At 37.2% G+C, this 18,463-nt stretch overlaps 1 protein-coding gene across 16 annotated transcripts in view; it reads right to left on the bottom strand.

Annotated features, from left to right (window-relative positions):
- The window catches only part of LOC113947352 (poly(rC)-binding protein 3-like), a 462,347-nt gene extending 444,104 nt beyond the window's left edge, over positions 1–18,243 (bottom strand). For 9 of the 16 annotated variants that reach the window (XM_027643823.1, XM_027643822.1, XM_027643818.1 and 6 more), the window contains exon 1: positions 18,222–18,242. The gene's annotated coding sequence lies outside the window, so the exon portion shown is untranslated. Of the gene's footprint in view, positions 1–18,221 lie in introns of all 16 variants that reach the window. The other 7 variants (XM_027643806.1, XM_027643807.1, XM_027643814.1 and 4 more) reach the window with 1 other exon arrangement.
- Positions 18,244–18,463: the final 220 nt, after the last annotated feature.

The raw sequence follows: 18,463 nt of genomic DNA on the forward strand, positions 1-18,463 counted from the left end.
CAAGTGAAATATATGGATGTCAAATATTCCAGAACTTATAAATATTTGGAGCCAGGACTTAGATTCGCGTCTGCTCATACTAAAGAAGCAATGTGAAACTTTTGTATCAAGGCCATGGCAAGTTGGCTGGACTGAAGTTTGCCTTCAGCTTAGAGCTTTGCAATGACTGACATGGTAAAATGCAAATAATAGCTATAAAGTAAGCATAAAGAATCCAAAACTTGAGAAGATCACAGAACAAGTATGATGGGGCACCTAAATGTCAGAAATATCAGGGAGTTGTCACTATTGCATATTCATACTGACTAATGGCTAAGAGATGCAAGGCTGCTATCTTCAAACATTTTGGAGATTTGGGAAAGCTCTTATTTTAGGAAGATTTCTGCAGAAAGAGCAGTAGGTTAAGCACAGAGTTGTCTTTCTGACTTGAAGCTGTACTGTCAGTCTGGGTACAGAAGCACATGGTTACCTCCACTGACATGGCTGGACTCTGAGATGAACCAGGAATGATAATCTATGGTTTCTATAAATACTCTCACCTCTCTATTTTCCTGTCCTGTCCTGCCCAGTATATTTTACTGCTGAATCTTTCTCTTTTTGTCCTCTAATGAGGGCCCAGTCTGGCACACTCTGAGAAATGTGTCCTTGCTTTGCTTTTGTGATGAAAGGGCAAGTGAAAACCAACACTTCCATCTGATTCTCAGCCACAGCGTTAAATTTTCCTCAGCTGAAAGTCACACTTACTGTATTGCCATTGTATCCACAATATTCTATGACCTTGTGCCAAAATCCAGTTCTGATTCAGAAGACCAGAACATAAATATTTCTGCTCCTTGATTTTCATAACACACTTCAAAATGCCTTTTTTTTTTTTTCTAGACACAGTTCCGTGACCTGTTAAAGAAGCAAAAGTATCATCTATCACACTAAAAGCATCACCACTAGGGCTAGACTTATGAGTAGGCTACTCAGTCACTCTACGGGAACAGAGAACTGCAGAAAAGGAACTTTTTCCCCACATCAGTGTATTTGGAGAGGTTCCTTGGATGGCTGTCAGCTGCTCTCCCTTTGGGGAATCATGTCAGCAGTTGTGACACTGACTTCTGTAACAAGATCTGGTGCAGCTACACTTTTGCTTTAAATGTGCTTTTTGAGCATCAGAAGAATTTGTACTAAGCAGTGGAAACTCCACACATTCTAAAAAAGGAGTTATGACCCTGTGCTTTTGTGACAAGAATGCATTGACTAATCAACCTATATATTTAAATTTCACTCTCGTATCTCTTCACAACACTAAAATCTATAGTACAGACATGTACTCAGGTCTTCACAGAGATAAATCTCTTCCTTACAGGTAAAACTACTGAACAGAAACTAATTTTTTTTCACCTGTGAGTAAATAAATAGTTAAAAACATTAAAAAATCACTCTAGATTATAGGCATAATCTGCTTGTTTTATAGAGAAACCCCAGTTTTTATACAGAAAACCCAAATGAGGTAAACAAACGACATCAGTCTTCCTTCCTGTTGAAGGTGGCCCAGAAAATCTGAAAAAAACCCCCACCATGGTAGGGACTTGTATGATTTCTGAGCAAGAAACAGCTTTTTTTTTTTTTTTTAATTATGACATAGGGAAAAATATGCACATCAGATATTCCATAGTCCTTCAGCTTATAGGCTACTGCAATGCTAGAAAATAGTAAGTTATTCCTGAGCTATGTTGGTGTGTTTGAGATCAGCATCAGATGCTTATAAAGTGAAGATATGTGTGCTTTCTATTTAAAATAAGATAATGTTGTAGTTTTAATATTTTAGAAATCCCAAGCAAGCCATCCTTATATTTCAACAGTATGCAATAAATACTTTAGCAGGTCAGAGGATGTTAGATGCCAAGTGGTGACAGGCTCACCAACGAATAAAGGGAGTTATAACACATCTTTACAGAATCACAGACTCACAGAATGGTTGAGGTGCAAAGGGAACTCTAGAGGTTATCTTGTCTAACCCCTACCTACAGCAGGTTGCCCAAGACTAATCTAGATGGCTTCTGAAGATCTTCATTAAAGGTTTATTAGATATTATACTGTTTATTATGCAACGTATGTATAGCATTTTTCTAGTTGACAGAAATGAGGAGAATTATTTCTGAAACTCCTAAGGAAGTACTTGCTTATTATAATTATCACTGTGTTTGGGTCATTATCTTAAATTATACCTGTGAGTCAATATTGGAATCTGAAAAACTTTGTAAAACAGAATGACAAAGTTTATCCAACAGACTATTTGGATACTGCTGCTCATTTTTTAAGCCATATCTCAAATAAACAAACTATTTTGAAGTGTTTGCTAACCCAGCCAAGAAACATATTTTTGGGAAAAAAAAATTTAAAAATGGTGGTGGGAAGCTAGTTGAACAGAAAATTTCAATACCCACTCATTTTAATAAGCAGTATTTAAACAGACCTTCATGTCCACTGCCAAGGGAAGACTAAAAAAAAAAACAAAAATAAAAAAGCAAATAAAATTAAATAAAAACAAACAAACAAACAAAAAAACAAAACAAAAAAACCCCACCCAAACCCAAACATAGGTGGACAGGACTTCCCAGTAAAATTACAAATCCAAACCATAAATAATCAATGTCTAACCTTTTTTGTCTTATCTAAAATCTACTTTAATATGTACTGTTTAATACATGAAATGATGTGTTTTAAAACATTACTGATTTTTCCATAATCTAAACATAAAATCACAGCCTGGCTATGGAAAAGGATGCCTCGAGTTGTCACTATTCTTCTTCAGATGCAGCTCTGATATTTATATTTTCTGTACAGTATTTTTTTAAATGGTCTACTCCAGCACAGGAAGCAATTACAGCTACTAATTATGCCTTTCTCTGCAGGATCGGCATGTCTATAAAAGATTGCCTGATAAGGAGCTGGGGCTGAGATAAGGCTGCAAACAGATTGCTTGCTTCTCCATCAATATGCTGCTGTATGTTGTACTCCTCTCAGGAACTGCACTGGATCTTACACATGCTGCTGGAAGTCCTTCATGCCATGATCTACGTAAAATTAGGTGATTCCTTTAGAATTATTGCTTTTGAAACTGTGTATGTCTAGTAAAACATTGTCTTATTTGGCCCAGGAACAAATGCCCAGAGAAAAATTTTGTTTTCTGTGCCTCCAAGGTACCTGACATATATGCAGAGTGCCAGCGTGGTGAAAGAGAACAAACAATGAAGACCATCTCCTGAATGCACTATTTTGTTAACACATGTATTTATAGTGGGCTGTAAAGACTGAGGGAAATCACAAATTATCTGATGCATGCAGGACTTCATGACACAGAGCTGCAGTACTATCTCTTGAGATTAGGGGTGGGGCATAAAGCTGTTTCTTGGCACGAATGCTGCCGTTGCTCTGAGAAAGAAAATATCATCTCCTTTCACCAAGCTTTTGCATTTCAACGCTATCTTGTCCCAGTTACCCTCAAATGTGTTAGGCAGGCAGTAAGAAACATGGAGTTGTTGAAACTTTTATTTTGAGATGGGCAGGATGGCAATTCAAAGTCAGGTTTAAAATAGAAAGCACGTTTATTCCTTCAGCGTGGAAGTATTCCTGTGACTGCAACAGAGATTGCTCTTATTTGAACAAACCTTATTGCTAAAGAGCCAAACTATGCCCTTGGTTTACATCAGACACCCTGGTGAGTGGAGAGGTCTGCTTGAAAACCAGTGGTACGACATGGCAAAGATAATTTTAATACAGTGAGTTTCCCAACTAAGTGTTGCAAATCCCTTAACGGGCTGTTCCTGAAAAGGAACTGGCACTTTGAAATCAATGAGGTAGAGCCGAAGGAGAACGGGAAGATGCTGACTGGCTCATGAAGCAAGTTGTTTGTGAGCAGTGATGCAGTGGACTTGCAGCTGTGTAGGGTGTGCTGCCAGCCCAATCTGCCTCACTTTGGGCCAGAAGATCGCTTGCAAGTAGTGCTTTCTGGTATTTGTTGAATATAGATACAATGACCATAGTTTAAATAAAAAGAAATAGCATCAGGCTAGACTGCTTGCTATTTTGAAAACGAAATCAGTGATCTGAAGCAGTTCCAAAGTCCTGAACACTCAAATTAGTGTTCAGGAAGATGAACTGGTAATACATGAACAGATGAGGTGATATAGTAAAAAAAATATAATCTCTTACATAGGTCTGTAATTCATCACCTAGATCAGCATGAACTTCCAAGGTATGTAAGACATAATGCAAGGAATGAGGGAGAATGAAAGAGAGGGAGGAAGGAAGGAAGGAAGGGAGAAAGGAAGGGAGGAAGGAAGGAAGGGAGGAAGGGAGGGAGGGAGGGAGGGAGGGAGGGAGGATATGGTATACAGCACACCAAAGCTTAAGGTGGCTGTTGTCTCTCAGCTGTCATTCACAGTTAATGCAGACAGGTATACTTCTTCAATGGACTGCTGACCACCTGGTTAAGTTTCTGCTCTACACAATAATCTAGAAGCACAGAGCAGTGTAATTTAAGCAGTGTAAAGTACCCTGTCCTAATTTCTCTTTCTGCCAGAGAGGGGAAGGGAGTGACACATAGCCTTCCACACTTTCATCAGAAGTTCTGTTCTATTTTAACAGAGTTGCTATGGAAAACAGTAACTGAAAAAAAAAACCAAAACCAAACCCCACAACAATTTGCTACTATGAATTCTGCTTCTTTTCAGACCTCTGATTATTTTCCTGGACTATATGTTACCCCACACTACTGACAGAATACATAGCACAAGTAAACCACAAAATAAAACAGGAATGCCATGGACCTTTGTGTCTCTAGATACAGCTGTGTTATTACTGTGATTCACACATTATTCATTTTGACACTACATAATGTTTTCAAAGTAGCAAAAAGCCAAAGAAAAGGATTTTGAGCTGTAAAGACATTTTTGACTTCCTAAAATAACATAAAAAATATCTAATAGATATCCAATATCATATAATACATATAATATCTAGTAGATATTTTTGTGGCAATTTAAAAGAAAATATATGTGGAATCAGGTTTCCAAGTTTTTTTTTTTCTGTAATAGGGATGGCTAGAAATGAGTTTTTTTATAAAGAAAGTTGAAGTTAAAATGGGTGTCAGAGGAAAAATTTGTTAATCTCTGAAAATTTACAAGTATCAAACCACTTTCTCTCTCTCTTTTTTGTTTGTTTGTTTGTTTGTTTTGCTTAACTTCACTGATAAAAATACAGTAGGATAGATGTTTAGGATATTCCTTTGTAATTTCGGGCATGATTTTAAGAGGTATTTATTTCTGCCAAAAGAAGTGCATAGCTGTTTGCTAGAATTTTTAACAGAACTTAGATACCTAACTTGGACTCAATTCTGTGATTGTTTTACTTTTGGATTCTCATTATGGTCCTACCAGCTTCTTTGAGTACTCAAAATATCCTTACAGTCTGACTGGTTGCAACTTGAAATTTCCCTACAAACAAATTTTTAGATGTTGATCTTCCACACACCTATTCTGTAAAAACTCAGTGATCATCCACCTATCCGAAAAGTTGATCCTGAACATCTGGAAAACCTTCTTTGCCTGAATACGTATATGAAATGCCTTTTTTTTTCTTTTCTTTTCTTTTCTTTTTTTAATTATGCATTCAAGTACAGTATAGCAATTTTCCCTGTCTGGTGTGACCAAGTTGTGAAACTCACTAGTTAAAACTAGCGCATTTCATAACTTGGTCATCCAAGACTCAACATGTACCATTTCCAAATGATTAGCCTGTTACATGCAGCTACCAAAAATACAAAAATTAGTTCTCTCTTCAACAGTGTATGTGTTCTGAAAGGAAAGCCTTTCCCTGAGGATTGCAGCATGCAAATGTGGGGGCCTACCAGAGCTTCTGCTCAGAAGAAAAAGGAGCCCTGACACCATGGGGACAAAGTAGGAAAGACAGCATCTCTTCCACAACTCAGCAAATGATGCTCTTCTTCTCTCTACATTCTCAGGATTTTTCTGTGAGACTAGAAATTGAGTCTCCCTGCTTTTAGGCATCACAATAGTATATCAGTCTTTGTCTTCGTAGATGGATTCTGGATTCAATATGAAGCATCACTTTTTTTTTTTAATCCAGCAAATATGTACTTTTGTTTAATTAAGAAAGAAGTTGCCTGAATGGCCCCTAAATAGAAATATACATAGTTAACCTGTCCAAAACCCAAAGGAAAAACAGCCAAAGACTGAAACAGAAGAAATTGCATCACTATAAATATTTTTCTTTTTAGTACTATTTTTACTCTGATGGTCATGTTTCCATAAATGCTTAATTCTTCATGATGTCTGCTGTGGTCTAAACTGCCACCAAAATCTCACCTGTGGTAAAATATTGGCTTTTCACCTGTTTTGAATCTGCCACATGACAATTGATTCATACATTTTTGTTCATCATCTATTCCTCACTTAAAGACCTGTGTGGGAGATTTCTGAAATTTCATGATTTTCATATACTATTATTTGCCTTTTTTTTCTGTTTGTGCCAAAGTGCATTTATCAGCGATGCGGACAAATTGCAGTCTTGTAATTATGCCAACTTTGAGTTTACTAGAGAGATCTTTATAAAGGCTTACTAACAGATAGCTAATGTAAAAGGGTTAGACTACCACTCTTCTTTTTGGCAAAGTGAATTTCTTTGTTTTTTCATCTGGTTGATAAACCAAAACGGTTTGAACATGATTAACTCTTGGCCAGGAAGAGATGTTACAAGCAGTAGGCTTGCGTCTGTGTTAGAGTGGTGGCATTTGTCTTTCATAATAAGGTAGGAAATGAAGAATGTTTCTTCTGTTTAATCCTATATCTGAGTTATTTTGTTGGCTGTGGCTTTGCCTGATTGGAATTTGAGGGAACGGCAGTGGTGGGAGAGAGAGCAGCATACAAAGGAAAGGCCTATTTCTTGTCTGTATTAACTATATTTGGTCTGCCATGAATTTTGACAACTGTCATTTTGTTTGTAAAACACTGAGCAAGCCACAAAATGCTTTAGATATGAAGTAGCATGTGGGGGAAAAGTTTATTGCTAAAATTCTCATTTTCATATATAATTTCTAAGGACAATTTACTCATACACAATGTTTATGGTTTTGGTTTTTTCTCCTGATAATCCAGTGCCAGTGTTCTGTTAATGTAATGTTATGTACTTGACCTGGATTTTATTCCTCTTTCCATTTTGTCACCCCCAGAGGCTTCTAGTTTAAAAAAAAAAGAAAGAACCCAACAACAAAAAACCAAACCAAACCCAGTACCAACCAAGCATACCAAACTAACTATGCTTTAATCTTTTCAGCTCACACAAGCAAGGGTATGTTGAGTCTGACCAGGGCCTCAACAGAGGCCCTCAAAGGAATAAAAGTAAAGGAGATGTATGTACCACATTATGCATCCCAAAGAAAATGTTCTTTGCTCTGCAGATTCTTCCTTCAGTTTTGGCAGAACTGCTTTTTCTTTGCCACTACGTTTCCTCATTAAAACAAAAAATAAACCTGTTTTGCAACTGCCTCCTTCAATTCTAGTGAAAAATGAATAGATCACATAGGCAGCATACAGAAAACAGTGAGTTAACACTACCTACAGTAACTCACTCAGCCACACTGGAGAACTGCTGCGTGAATTTCAGATATCTAGTTTAGATTGATAAATGAGGTTCCCTCTGTGACCAGTGGAAAGACACAGGATCCTCCAGATTATTCAGAACATTTTGCGTGGAGTTTCTCTGCCTCTTTTTCCCTGTGACCAAATAGATAACCTAAATGTTGACAGTAGCAAGGCTCTCTGTGTATGTATCACACAGCCCTTTCCTTATCAGCCAGTTCCCACCGATCATCACCAGTCTTGTGGGGTAGCTTTCACAAAGAACATCAGCCCTGGTGACCAAGGAGTCTCCTCATGGTCTTTGGCAACTGGTCTTTGGTATTACTGAAAGGAAAAGGGTACTGATCTGCCACTAGCCTGCCCCTACTATGTGATTTAAAACAGAAGCAAACTAAAAAGTTCCAGGTTTAATCAATCCGTTTATGCCTTGAGCTCGAAGGAGCCTAGAGCTCTGGGGAAGCTGGAAAGTTAAGAAAAACATCTGATTAGAGCTGCAGAGACCATGAGCTGGGGCCAAATTTTAAGATAAGTATATCTCAAGCAAATAAAGGAACTCCTGGGAACCCACTATTTTTTTAAATAGAACCATTAATTTAGATACCTAATTATGAATTTAGAGTCTACCATGGGCACATTTCAAAATATGCCAGACTGCAAACTGATTTGGCATCTCTAATTCATTTTCTAGAGCTTTATAAGTGTGTGCAGAAGTGGATGACACAACAATTATATTATTCAAACAAAATACTGCACACATGTAAATGAGTTCTGCCAGGACAGTAGGTAGACATTTGGAAATCCAGAGTTTAAAATGCAACAGCACGACTCTGTCATTTATAAAAGGAATTTTCGTTTGCTATCATTATCCATGGTTACTTGCCAACAGTCACTTGATAAAAATCTGACGTACTAATGTATACATAGCTTGATTTAGAAAATTCAGCAAGTCATTAACCCTAAGCAATATATGCTTATCTTTGCTGGTGATGCTGTCAGTGTTTAATTTCCTGTAGATCATAAATTCAATAGAGAGTAGACAGTGCTGCCTGGAGTAAGAAGGGGAAAAAATCCCTTTTAATATCTCATGCTATTGATTATTTTCTTTCCTAGTGAAGCTCTCTTTAAGCCATTTGGACAGTAAGATCATTCCTGTGAGTGTCAAGAGGCATATGATTCACAGTGTCCCTCTGAACAAAACAAATGGGGGAAGGGAGGAAAAAAGGTTTTTATTCCTTTCATCCTCCTTTCTTAAATTCCTTGAGCTTTCCAGCATTTTTTTCTCATAAGTTAGTCCTACATTCTTCCAAAGGATTTATCTGTTGAGGAAATGCTTTTCTCTGAGAAAACAGCTTACTCCTTCATCATTAATTATTAATGTTGCATTATTAATGAAACATTTTGGGTGCTTTGTTTTATTGGGACTGTTATCCAGACAATCAGCTCTACTCTGCCTGTTTCAATGGCCCGTTAAATACATGACAATATTATGTAAGACCTGATCCTGTTCTCAAAAAAGCAGATGTCTACTACCAAGATGGGGAAAAATCCAGACAGATGGTGCCTGAGCAAAAGTCTATGGTGGTGAACAGAAGTCATTCCATTGACTCAAGCCCCAGGAGGCATGAGCTGCCGTCTCCTATAAAATATGTGCTCCACTGAAATATTAGGGAATGGTTCATATGTCTAATGCTCTTGTGCTGGAGATCTTGATACTGGCATATGGCTTAACTTTGAGAATGGATTCAAGTTTTGCACAAAGTTATTTATGTATATCCTGTAAAGTCTGGCAACTTCAGAGCAAATAGCTTTAGAGTATCTTATTTTAGACTTTTAGACTAAGCAATGTGCATCAGCCCTCTCAAATTCATATTCAGCTGGGAACCGTGCGGCTACTTTTAAGTTGAGGTATCTGTCAAGTGAAAAGAAACACCAAATAAAAAAATGCTGTGTTTAGAGACATCAGAATTTCTATGTCACATTTCTACAGAGCTATGTTTATAAATCTGAGTAGTTTTTATTTAGCAACATATGCAGCTTTAACATTTATATAAAACAGCACTACTACTGCAGCAGTCTACTTCAGTATTCAGTACACAAAAGATCTCACAGATTTTGGAGAGGTTATGTTATGATAAGACTCAGCATCACTAATGTTCAAAGGCTTGTTTTAAAGTAAAATTTCCTGGACAGCAACACTCAGCTGCTCTCCATGGGCAAGGTCATACCATGCAGGCTTATTAGTTGATGTTCTATACTCTTCTTGTTGTGTGAAATGAAAATCTTAGCAGAAATTCATTGAGAGGAAGTTTGGACCACTTTGTAGTTTGCTACAAAAGCCTACAATCCAATTTTACTCCTGGGGAGAAAAACGTGTATTGTAAGCTTCAGTGGCACGACAGCAGTGTTTAACCAAGAGCAGTTCTTATTGCCTCATCCCAGTCTGATTAATAGTTACAAAACTTCTAGACAGGATCAAGATTTTCACTGTAGGAGCAGAACTGCCATAATGGTCCAACCTGAGGATAATATCCTGCAGGGAGCCCCCGATCTGCAGGTCTGCCTCTGGAGATATTTTTACCATACTCTACTTTTGACTAGAATCAGAGTCATCAAAATATCTTTTTCAGGTGAGTGAGAACCACACCTACTATGTTTTGAATATAAAATAACCGGCTCTTGCAATGTCAGAACAATCACAGGATGCCTCTTGCAAATGTAATGAGCATCATCCTGGGTAGCTTTGCATGGATCTTGTGTGAGTCTACCCACTCCAGTTCTATAACTAGTATACACTAACCACACTGATTAGAAAATCTTGAAAAATAATAATTATATATACAGCTACTGATCCACAGATATCTGAAGGCCAGACAATCTGGAAGAAAAAAACTTCACTGACAAGAGGACATACTGAGAGGTTTTTTACTCAAAAAAATTACTTCAACAAGAATTTTTCCCTCTTTTAGAAAAGGGAAGGATTCCGGAGTCAGTCTAAAAAGGAAGAGCAAAATTTCAGATTTCCAAAAAGCTCTTAAAGTAAAAAGAGCAAATGCTATTTAATCCTAGAGCTAGAGACATGAAATGCAAATCACAAATCTCATTGATGCTACAGCTGGGCAGTGGGGGAATTATCCCATTCAGAAATGCTTCCTATAATCAAATATATGTTTAGGGACTGCAGATCTAAGGTCACTACTTTCGAAGAAACAACAGAGTAAAGGGACTGTGCTCCATGGGAACTCTCCAGCTTGGAAATGGTTGTGAAACTGCCTGGAAGTGAAGGACAGGATACGTCAGCCAGGGAAATGTCTTTCCCTGAGGATTCTTCAATAACAAAGAAACCTTCCATACAGAACTGGGAAAAAAAATGATTGTTTAATCTCTATTCACTATTACTCCTATTCATCTGCCCATGATGACAGTGGATTGTGTGTACTGCCCTCCTCAGCAACTCATCACAGATGGCCAGTTATGAAGGAACTCTGTTCACTGCTGCAGGCCCCACTGTCCTCTGAATCATGGATGAAGACAACAATAAGCTTCAAAATCCCAGAAGCTAGAGAAGATAACCGATAGCATGACAGATCACACCGGCAAAGATTTACTGCCATAACAACAGAAATGTGCAGAAAGAGTGATAAAAATTAAGGTAGGAATGATGCTGCTTCTTGGTTTGTAGGACAAGTCATATGCTTCATTTTTTAAACTGATAGGTTAGGGTATATCTTACTGCATGACAATTTGTTTTGTTTGAGGATGATTTTTTTTTTCTCCTGCTGTTTTTAAGACAGTAAGGTATAAAAATGGAACTTCCGTCAGGCAAAACATCTTATCATAGCTCCTACAGCATTTCTGACAAACAGATTCTAAAGCCTAAAACAATTCTGAAAATCTAGAAGGGATGATCAACATTAATATAGAACAGCTGAATCGTTCTTGTCAAAAAACACCACAAATTCTCCATGATCCGTAACAGATGTTTTTAGGACAACAAACCTAGCTGACCCTAACTAAAGAATACAACACTTGGCCACACCCACAATAAATGGTGTTTCAGGATTACTGTGGTCTCATATTATCTAGAATACTATCTATTCTATGCAAAAAAAGGCTCCTTACAGACAATTATTTTGTAGATTGTGTGAATGATGCAAGCTGAAATAAGTAAACATAATAATATATTAAGAAATAGCTGTAGATAAGAGTAAACCACTGTATTTTAACAGACTCTGTGTGCAATACATTCTCTACTTGGTGGCCTACTCATCCACTTCTTTTACTTTTGTACAGTTTCCAAAACTGATGCTTATGTATGTAAAAAGACAAGAATTCTCCTTATCCTGTGAAGAAGAATTGCCTCTTTACAAAACTAAAATCATGGATCTTATATATTTTTCATTAATTTTTATGAGTGGTTTTTGTACATCAGGGAATGCTTTTCACCGAATGAATGAATTTAATTTTAATTTTATGATTTTTTTGTTAATACAATTGTAACTTGTTTCTGCTTTATTTCTTTTGAAAGATTCTATTGCTAAAAGCAGTTTTTTGAACTCCCTACTTGTTCTATGTGTCCAGTTGTTTTAGGATCAAAAAGTTATATCAGTAACACACCCATCTACAAACAAATTAATCTTTTAAGAAGAAAATTGTTCTGAATTAGTAGTTTAATAGCTAAAGGGTCTGTAAATTAGAACACACATGTCTCATCCAAGTATCAACAAAAATGATCTGACCCACTATTGCTTTATGCACTTCTGTAAAACCTAGAACTCATGTCTAGGGTTTTCTTTGCTCCATAATCAGCAAGAAACAAGTGAAATAGGGAATGTATTCCATCATATCCAAGGGATGGCAAGTTCCTCCTGTAATTAAATCAGTGTTGTATTTATTAATTGGTTACTCTTTCAATAAAGAATGCTGACTCTTCAGCCTACTAAAAAGAAATTGTTTTTAATTCTGAAAACTGTTGCCCTTTCATCTCATCATTGATTCATGAACACTGCTGAACATAAGCAAAAATACTATATTTGAACCTATTAAAAAATTAGCCAGCTATATTACTATTATTGTGATGCTCAAACTTTTAAAAATAACACAAGCTATTTAACTCCACATCCGATGGATCTGTCTTCACAATGCATGACACCTGAAGCATGTCTGATGCTCATGTACAAATAGCAATAAAGATGACATTATGAGATAGATTACCTGGGCGTAGATGCTTGTGCCACTCCCATAGATTCCAGTAAATCTATTTCATATTTTTCTACTCTCCATGATGGACCACTGAACTGGAAATGTGCCTGACAGAAATGTGGGTTTCTGTCTGTGTGATTAACTAAATAAACATATTGAAATGTTATAAAATCTCTCCATACGTTTTGCAGGAAAGGGAAAAAAAAGAGAATTAGTGAATTCTGAGCACTCCTTTTAGGGCTTCTCTAGTACAAAAATAGCAGTGCAAGACTAGCAAGGCTTTGAAAAGGAATGTTGCTTACTGAGCTTTTCTAGGGGTACTGAAAAGAGGCAAGATAGTGTAGAAATCTTTGACAAGCTCAGGGGCAAGCCAAGGTTTTTAACAGAGTAGTTGGTATCTCTATTATTATAACCTCTCAGCATGCTCCCTCGGCTTATCCATGGGCTTCAGGACTGCTGCACAGCTTCGACTTACTCCACAAAAGCTCCTGTGAGGCAGCAATTAAGTGACTCTTGGAAAAGATCAGCACAAGATACAGAAGACACAGGTTCAAAAAGGGAAATCTTAAATCACTAAGAGAAGACATCTTTTTTTCTGTCTCCTAGAAGGTCAAAATGTCATGAACTAATTGCTTTCTTGAATGTTTGAGAAGATCTAAACTAAGTATCTATTTCCACCTTCACACTGTACCTTCCAGTGTAGGTGGTTTTGTGACTGGTTGGTTATGATGCTACACCTGAATAAGCATGGCACTGAGCTCTGAAGGCCAGCCATCAGGAGAAGTCAGTAGTGGCACATTTGCATAATATTTGCAAAAAAGTTTGGCCTCTGCCTACCTAATGCAGTACCAAAATACATCTTGAGAAAAGATTATTCAAGAACCATGTTACTCTGAGTCACAAGGGTCTGCTCTGTGAAGGCATTTTAGATCGAGCCCAATTAGCACTAGAAGACCAAGGAATAGGACTTCTGTCCTGCAAGATCCCAGCAGCCCTGGATCTTGCCCCTCTGAGAGATCAGCACAGCCAGCTCTCAGGTCTGTGGTCACCTGAGACAAAGTCAGCTAGCAGTGGGCCTTCCCAGTGTTGACAAGAAGCAGTCCTTCCCACCCCAGCACAGGTAAATGTCTGTTAAACACCATACTGGCTAGAAAGGCGGTGGCTTGTGCCTCCATCACTTTGAAGAGCCTCGTCCATGACCATGCTTGATGAACCATGATTGTTCTGCTTATCTGTCTTCAAAGGACTCATCTGCACCTCATGTAGACATTCTACAAGCTAAGCCTTGAACTGGAGCTCCTAGGATCTTACTAGAGCTTTTCTACAAGCTCTTACAAGCTTTTCTATATCTTAGAAATTCCGTATTTACATATTAAAAAAGAACATTTTGTCTCAGGAATGGAAAAGCATCACAACAGGAACACACATTGCTTCCTGCTGCTGTATGAAATATCTCCTTAAGCACTTTAATAATATATTTAGTCTAGCCATTTAGTGGCTTTATGAAATCATCATAAAGGACTACTTTTCACAGGAATGATTTGAAAGCAAACTAGCTCCAGACTGTACATATTTCATAAATAATAAATGTATTATTTTAAACTAAGCATGGTTGATATTGTTAGACAAATTTAATAAACCTTAATGGCCCTCATCTTGGTATTACATTGATCTCCATCCTAAATGAAGCTGAGTTCATAACCTGCTTTGTCATTAGATCGGCATAGATTTCTGGCTATTTCTTTGCATCTACTATTAGAAAATCTCTTTGTCACACACAAAGAGCTGAAGTTTGACAAAATTTAGCTTGTATGACGCATTTAAACAATTCACTCAGCAGATATTATGTAAAGCCATTAGATGTTTTTTTGTACATAATACTATTTATTTCATATCCAGCTTGGTCTTTTTCATTAACAAAGCAATCCAAACCAAACAAAAATAACAAAGCTAAAAATCTGAACTTCTTAACATCTTCTTTTGAAGACAGTTCCAGTTTTGCGCTATTTACATTTGTAGCTCTAATCTGGACTTTGCAATGCGGCCTGTAAATTTTGCAAATTTCCATGTTACATATGTTAACTATCTGTTAAAGACACAATAGCTCTTAAGTACCTTCCCTGTATAGGTATAGAAATGATAAATCTTTCTTTTGCTTCCCCACCTTCAAGTAATTTATTTGAATTTTAAAAACACTTTATAATTTCAAAATACCTAACCCCACTAATATGATAGAATATTCTCTTTATGTTTTATAATAAAAACCTTTTCCTTGAAATACAGTGAATCCCAGTTAAAGTAGTACAAAGCACAAACATACAAGTTCTTCCTAAACAGTATCTTATAAAGGTATTTCTGTTGAAAGACTCATCACTCTCCATTTCACACAGTACAAGAAATCCAAAGACTTTCTGAGTATCCTACCCCAGCTGTCACGCAGACTGGAGTGGCATTACTTATTGTGCAGAGTAAAGTTGGTTTTACAGAGAACAAAACAGAAGAACTAAAGTTTTAACAGGGACAAATTTACTTTCTTTTCTAGTAAGGATTCTGCTGAAAAGATAGATAGATGGAGCACCTAGCTCCTCCATTCCCCAAAGTAAATTGGCCACTGATCTTAAAAGCACACAAAGCTCTTGAGTAGCACTTCAAAATGTCATATAACAACTTTAAACCATAGAGCAATTTGTATTTGCTAGTTTAAAGGTCAGTATGTCTAAAAAGGACAAACTAATAAATTAGTTTTTAAAACCATTTGCTAAAGTAGCTATTTACTGCAGTTCTGTGAAGCAGTGTCTTTGCAAGCACTTAAGAAAAGTCTTCTTCCCATGTTTCCCATACATAACCAATTATCCACAGTGAGAGCGATGTGCATGCCTGGGAGGAAAAAAGCCCTCGAACATGGATTTCACAGTAACAACAGCACTGCATCAAAGTGGACAGAAAAATGCTGAATGGATCATGCTAAATTTCTCAAACCACATGAATCCAGAACCAGGATGAAAATTACAAGTTTTTTTTTTCTTCAGTTTTCATGCTCAGTTGAGAACCTCAATCAATTGTTTGTCTTCTAAATGAGGTCCTATCTATGTGTTTCTTTAAATATCCTAGCTACAAGACATAATGAAAAACAATGAAATTTGTCTCTTAAAAAAAGAGCAAACCAACTTGCTGTAATGCAAAAGATTTATTGTTGACTATGTTAAGTAGGATAGCAAATATTTTTCCAAGACACATTTTCTGTGAATTCCCACAAGAACAATAACATTTTCAGCACTAAACGACACCTTAAACACTCAAGCATAAGATCGTATCATAGAACCTTTCATGTACAAACACAGGAAGAATCTCTGAATGGTATACAACAATTAGCCAATAGCACAAATGATCTGGTTTTTTGTAAGACAGAAAAGTCAGCACTTGTCTCAGTCACCTCACACTAGATTTTACAGGAAAAGGATGTCAGAGAAAGAAAAGCTCTGCTAAATCCCTTATACAGTCCCCAGAAAGTGTCAATAGGAAAATCTTCCCTTACAAATGCTTTGATCCTGAAAGAGATTAGGTGCAGCATGTGGGGGAAAAAAAGAACAAGGCTTCTACTTTTCAGTGCAGTGTGACAGGAGAAACACTACCACTACAGCTGGACATCAGGCATAGTGTGATGTTGAAACCACTTGTACAGTCAAGCCCTTGCAATCCAGAGTGCAAAGCAAATGAGCTGTAGTACAGCTATCGGCAATTACTGGTGCTTCTGCATCTCAAGAGATACTAGCTGAAGTGCGATGCAGAACAGAGTCCTTCTCAGGCCCCCCTGGGAACTGATCGGATGATAGCAATTTCCACGGATTTTGTACTCTGGCTTTGCTCCAAATTATAGCAAAACTGAAACACTTCAAATAACCTTGGAAGGAAAATTCAATGGCTCCTTTGATTATTTGTTTATTGTTCACACTAATTTCTAAATAAACCAAAGAAGATAAAGAAATGAAAGAATCACTTCAAAACTAAGCACTTAAAAATATGTATTCCAAAATATTAAAATCTGTTTTGTCTGACACACTTTTTTATTTTTTTGAAGCAAAAGTCTACTGCAGTTGACCTGCTTTGTGAAGTATTTTGATTTCAACAGAGCTGCATTTTCCAGAAGAGCTTTCACACCCCCCAAATTTGTAGATTTCTTCCATCTGTTTCTCACTTAGCCAAGATATGCATTTAAATTTTATTCAGTTTTTATCTTCAGCTCATTAAACAACCTTCTTCATTCCCCAACTGATTCTCATTTTTCCATTACCCATTGCCAATCTATTTATCTCTTGCCGTGTTAAAATGCATGGGTACATGGTCTGCTGGAGGTTTCAGCGAGATACCACACCTTGGCCCAACAAATATAGCAATACACGTAGCACATTTACAGTTCTGCAAATGTCTATTCAAGCAAATATCAAGGGTCTAGGTCTCAAATAACCCCACTGCTTTGTCAACTTTGCATCTGGCATAGCATGGGATAAACACTAGTTAATTAAGTTCCAGGTGTACTGTCCACTGCTACATCCTCCTCTCCAGCTAGGTAATTTCTTTTCTTCCTCTCCGCTATTTAACCATCTGCTCAAATTCAGCCCTCACAGATCTGTGCAAAAAATGCAAAGCTTTTCAGACAACCACTGAAATAAGTCTGAACACACAATTTCTGAGGTCTCCCCCATCACTGCAAGTGTGCAACAATTCTTCCATGAGGGAAAGATCAAGCAACAACTACAGAATAACTCAGATTTTTATTAACAGCACATGCCATCTGAATGTGACATTCTCTGTCACTAGCAGGAGTTTGTCTCTCTTGGGATTTCAACCAGCTGCAGAACAGAAAATTATTTCCCCTACCATCACAAACTTGTTAAGAAGTCACAAGAAGCATATAAAGTTAAGGACATGTTTGATACACAGAAAGCGAATGACTAATACATGATGAATCATAGAAATAATGCCTGGAAAAAACCTCTGGAGGTCATCTTAGTTTAACCTCCCCCTCAAAGTAAGGACTACCACTAACACGAGATGATGTCAGCTGTGACCATGCTCAGCTAACTCTAGAAAACCTCCAGGGACTGGCAAAAAAAAAAAAAAAGACAAAATATAGAGCATGATAACAAACATTCATAACAAATATCATAAAATCACACTTGAAACAGCACTGCCAACATTTAAAATTAGGCTACGTGATCACCAGCACATCTGAAACCCAGTCATCCAAAAAACTACATGCCTCTAAAACATCTAAACAGAGGAAATGTCATAGAAGAAGGTGGAACCTGTCCAAAAAAATAACAAAAGCTATGAGGAGACTGGGTGGCTTAGGTATGGTAAGATGATACATACCTCTTTCTATCTGGGTCACCAGTTTAAACCATATGTGTATAAACGCATTCCTCACTGTGGAATAAAGATGTGATAAAACAATCCTGAAATAGGGTGAGCAGACCTTCCTTTTTGCCTGCCTTCAGAAATAATCCACCTCCTGGAATTCACTCTGCTATAGCTCCACCAGTGCTTTGTGTGTACAATCAGGATACCAGAAAGTTCAGTCTGGAGTTACATTTTCCTTAAATCTGCCTGGAAAA

This window comes from Corapipo altera, unplaced genomic scaffold (assembly GCF_003945725.1).
Source record: "Corapipo altera isolate COAL_440 unplaced genomic scaffold, ASM394572v1 24b, whole genome shotgun sequence".
Lineage (NCBI taxonomy): Eukaryota > Metazoa > Chordata > Aves > Passeriformes > Pipridae > Corapipo > Corapipo altera.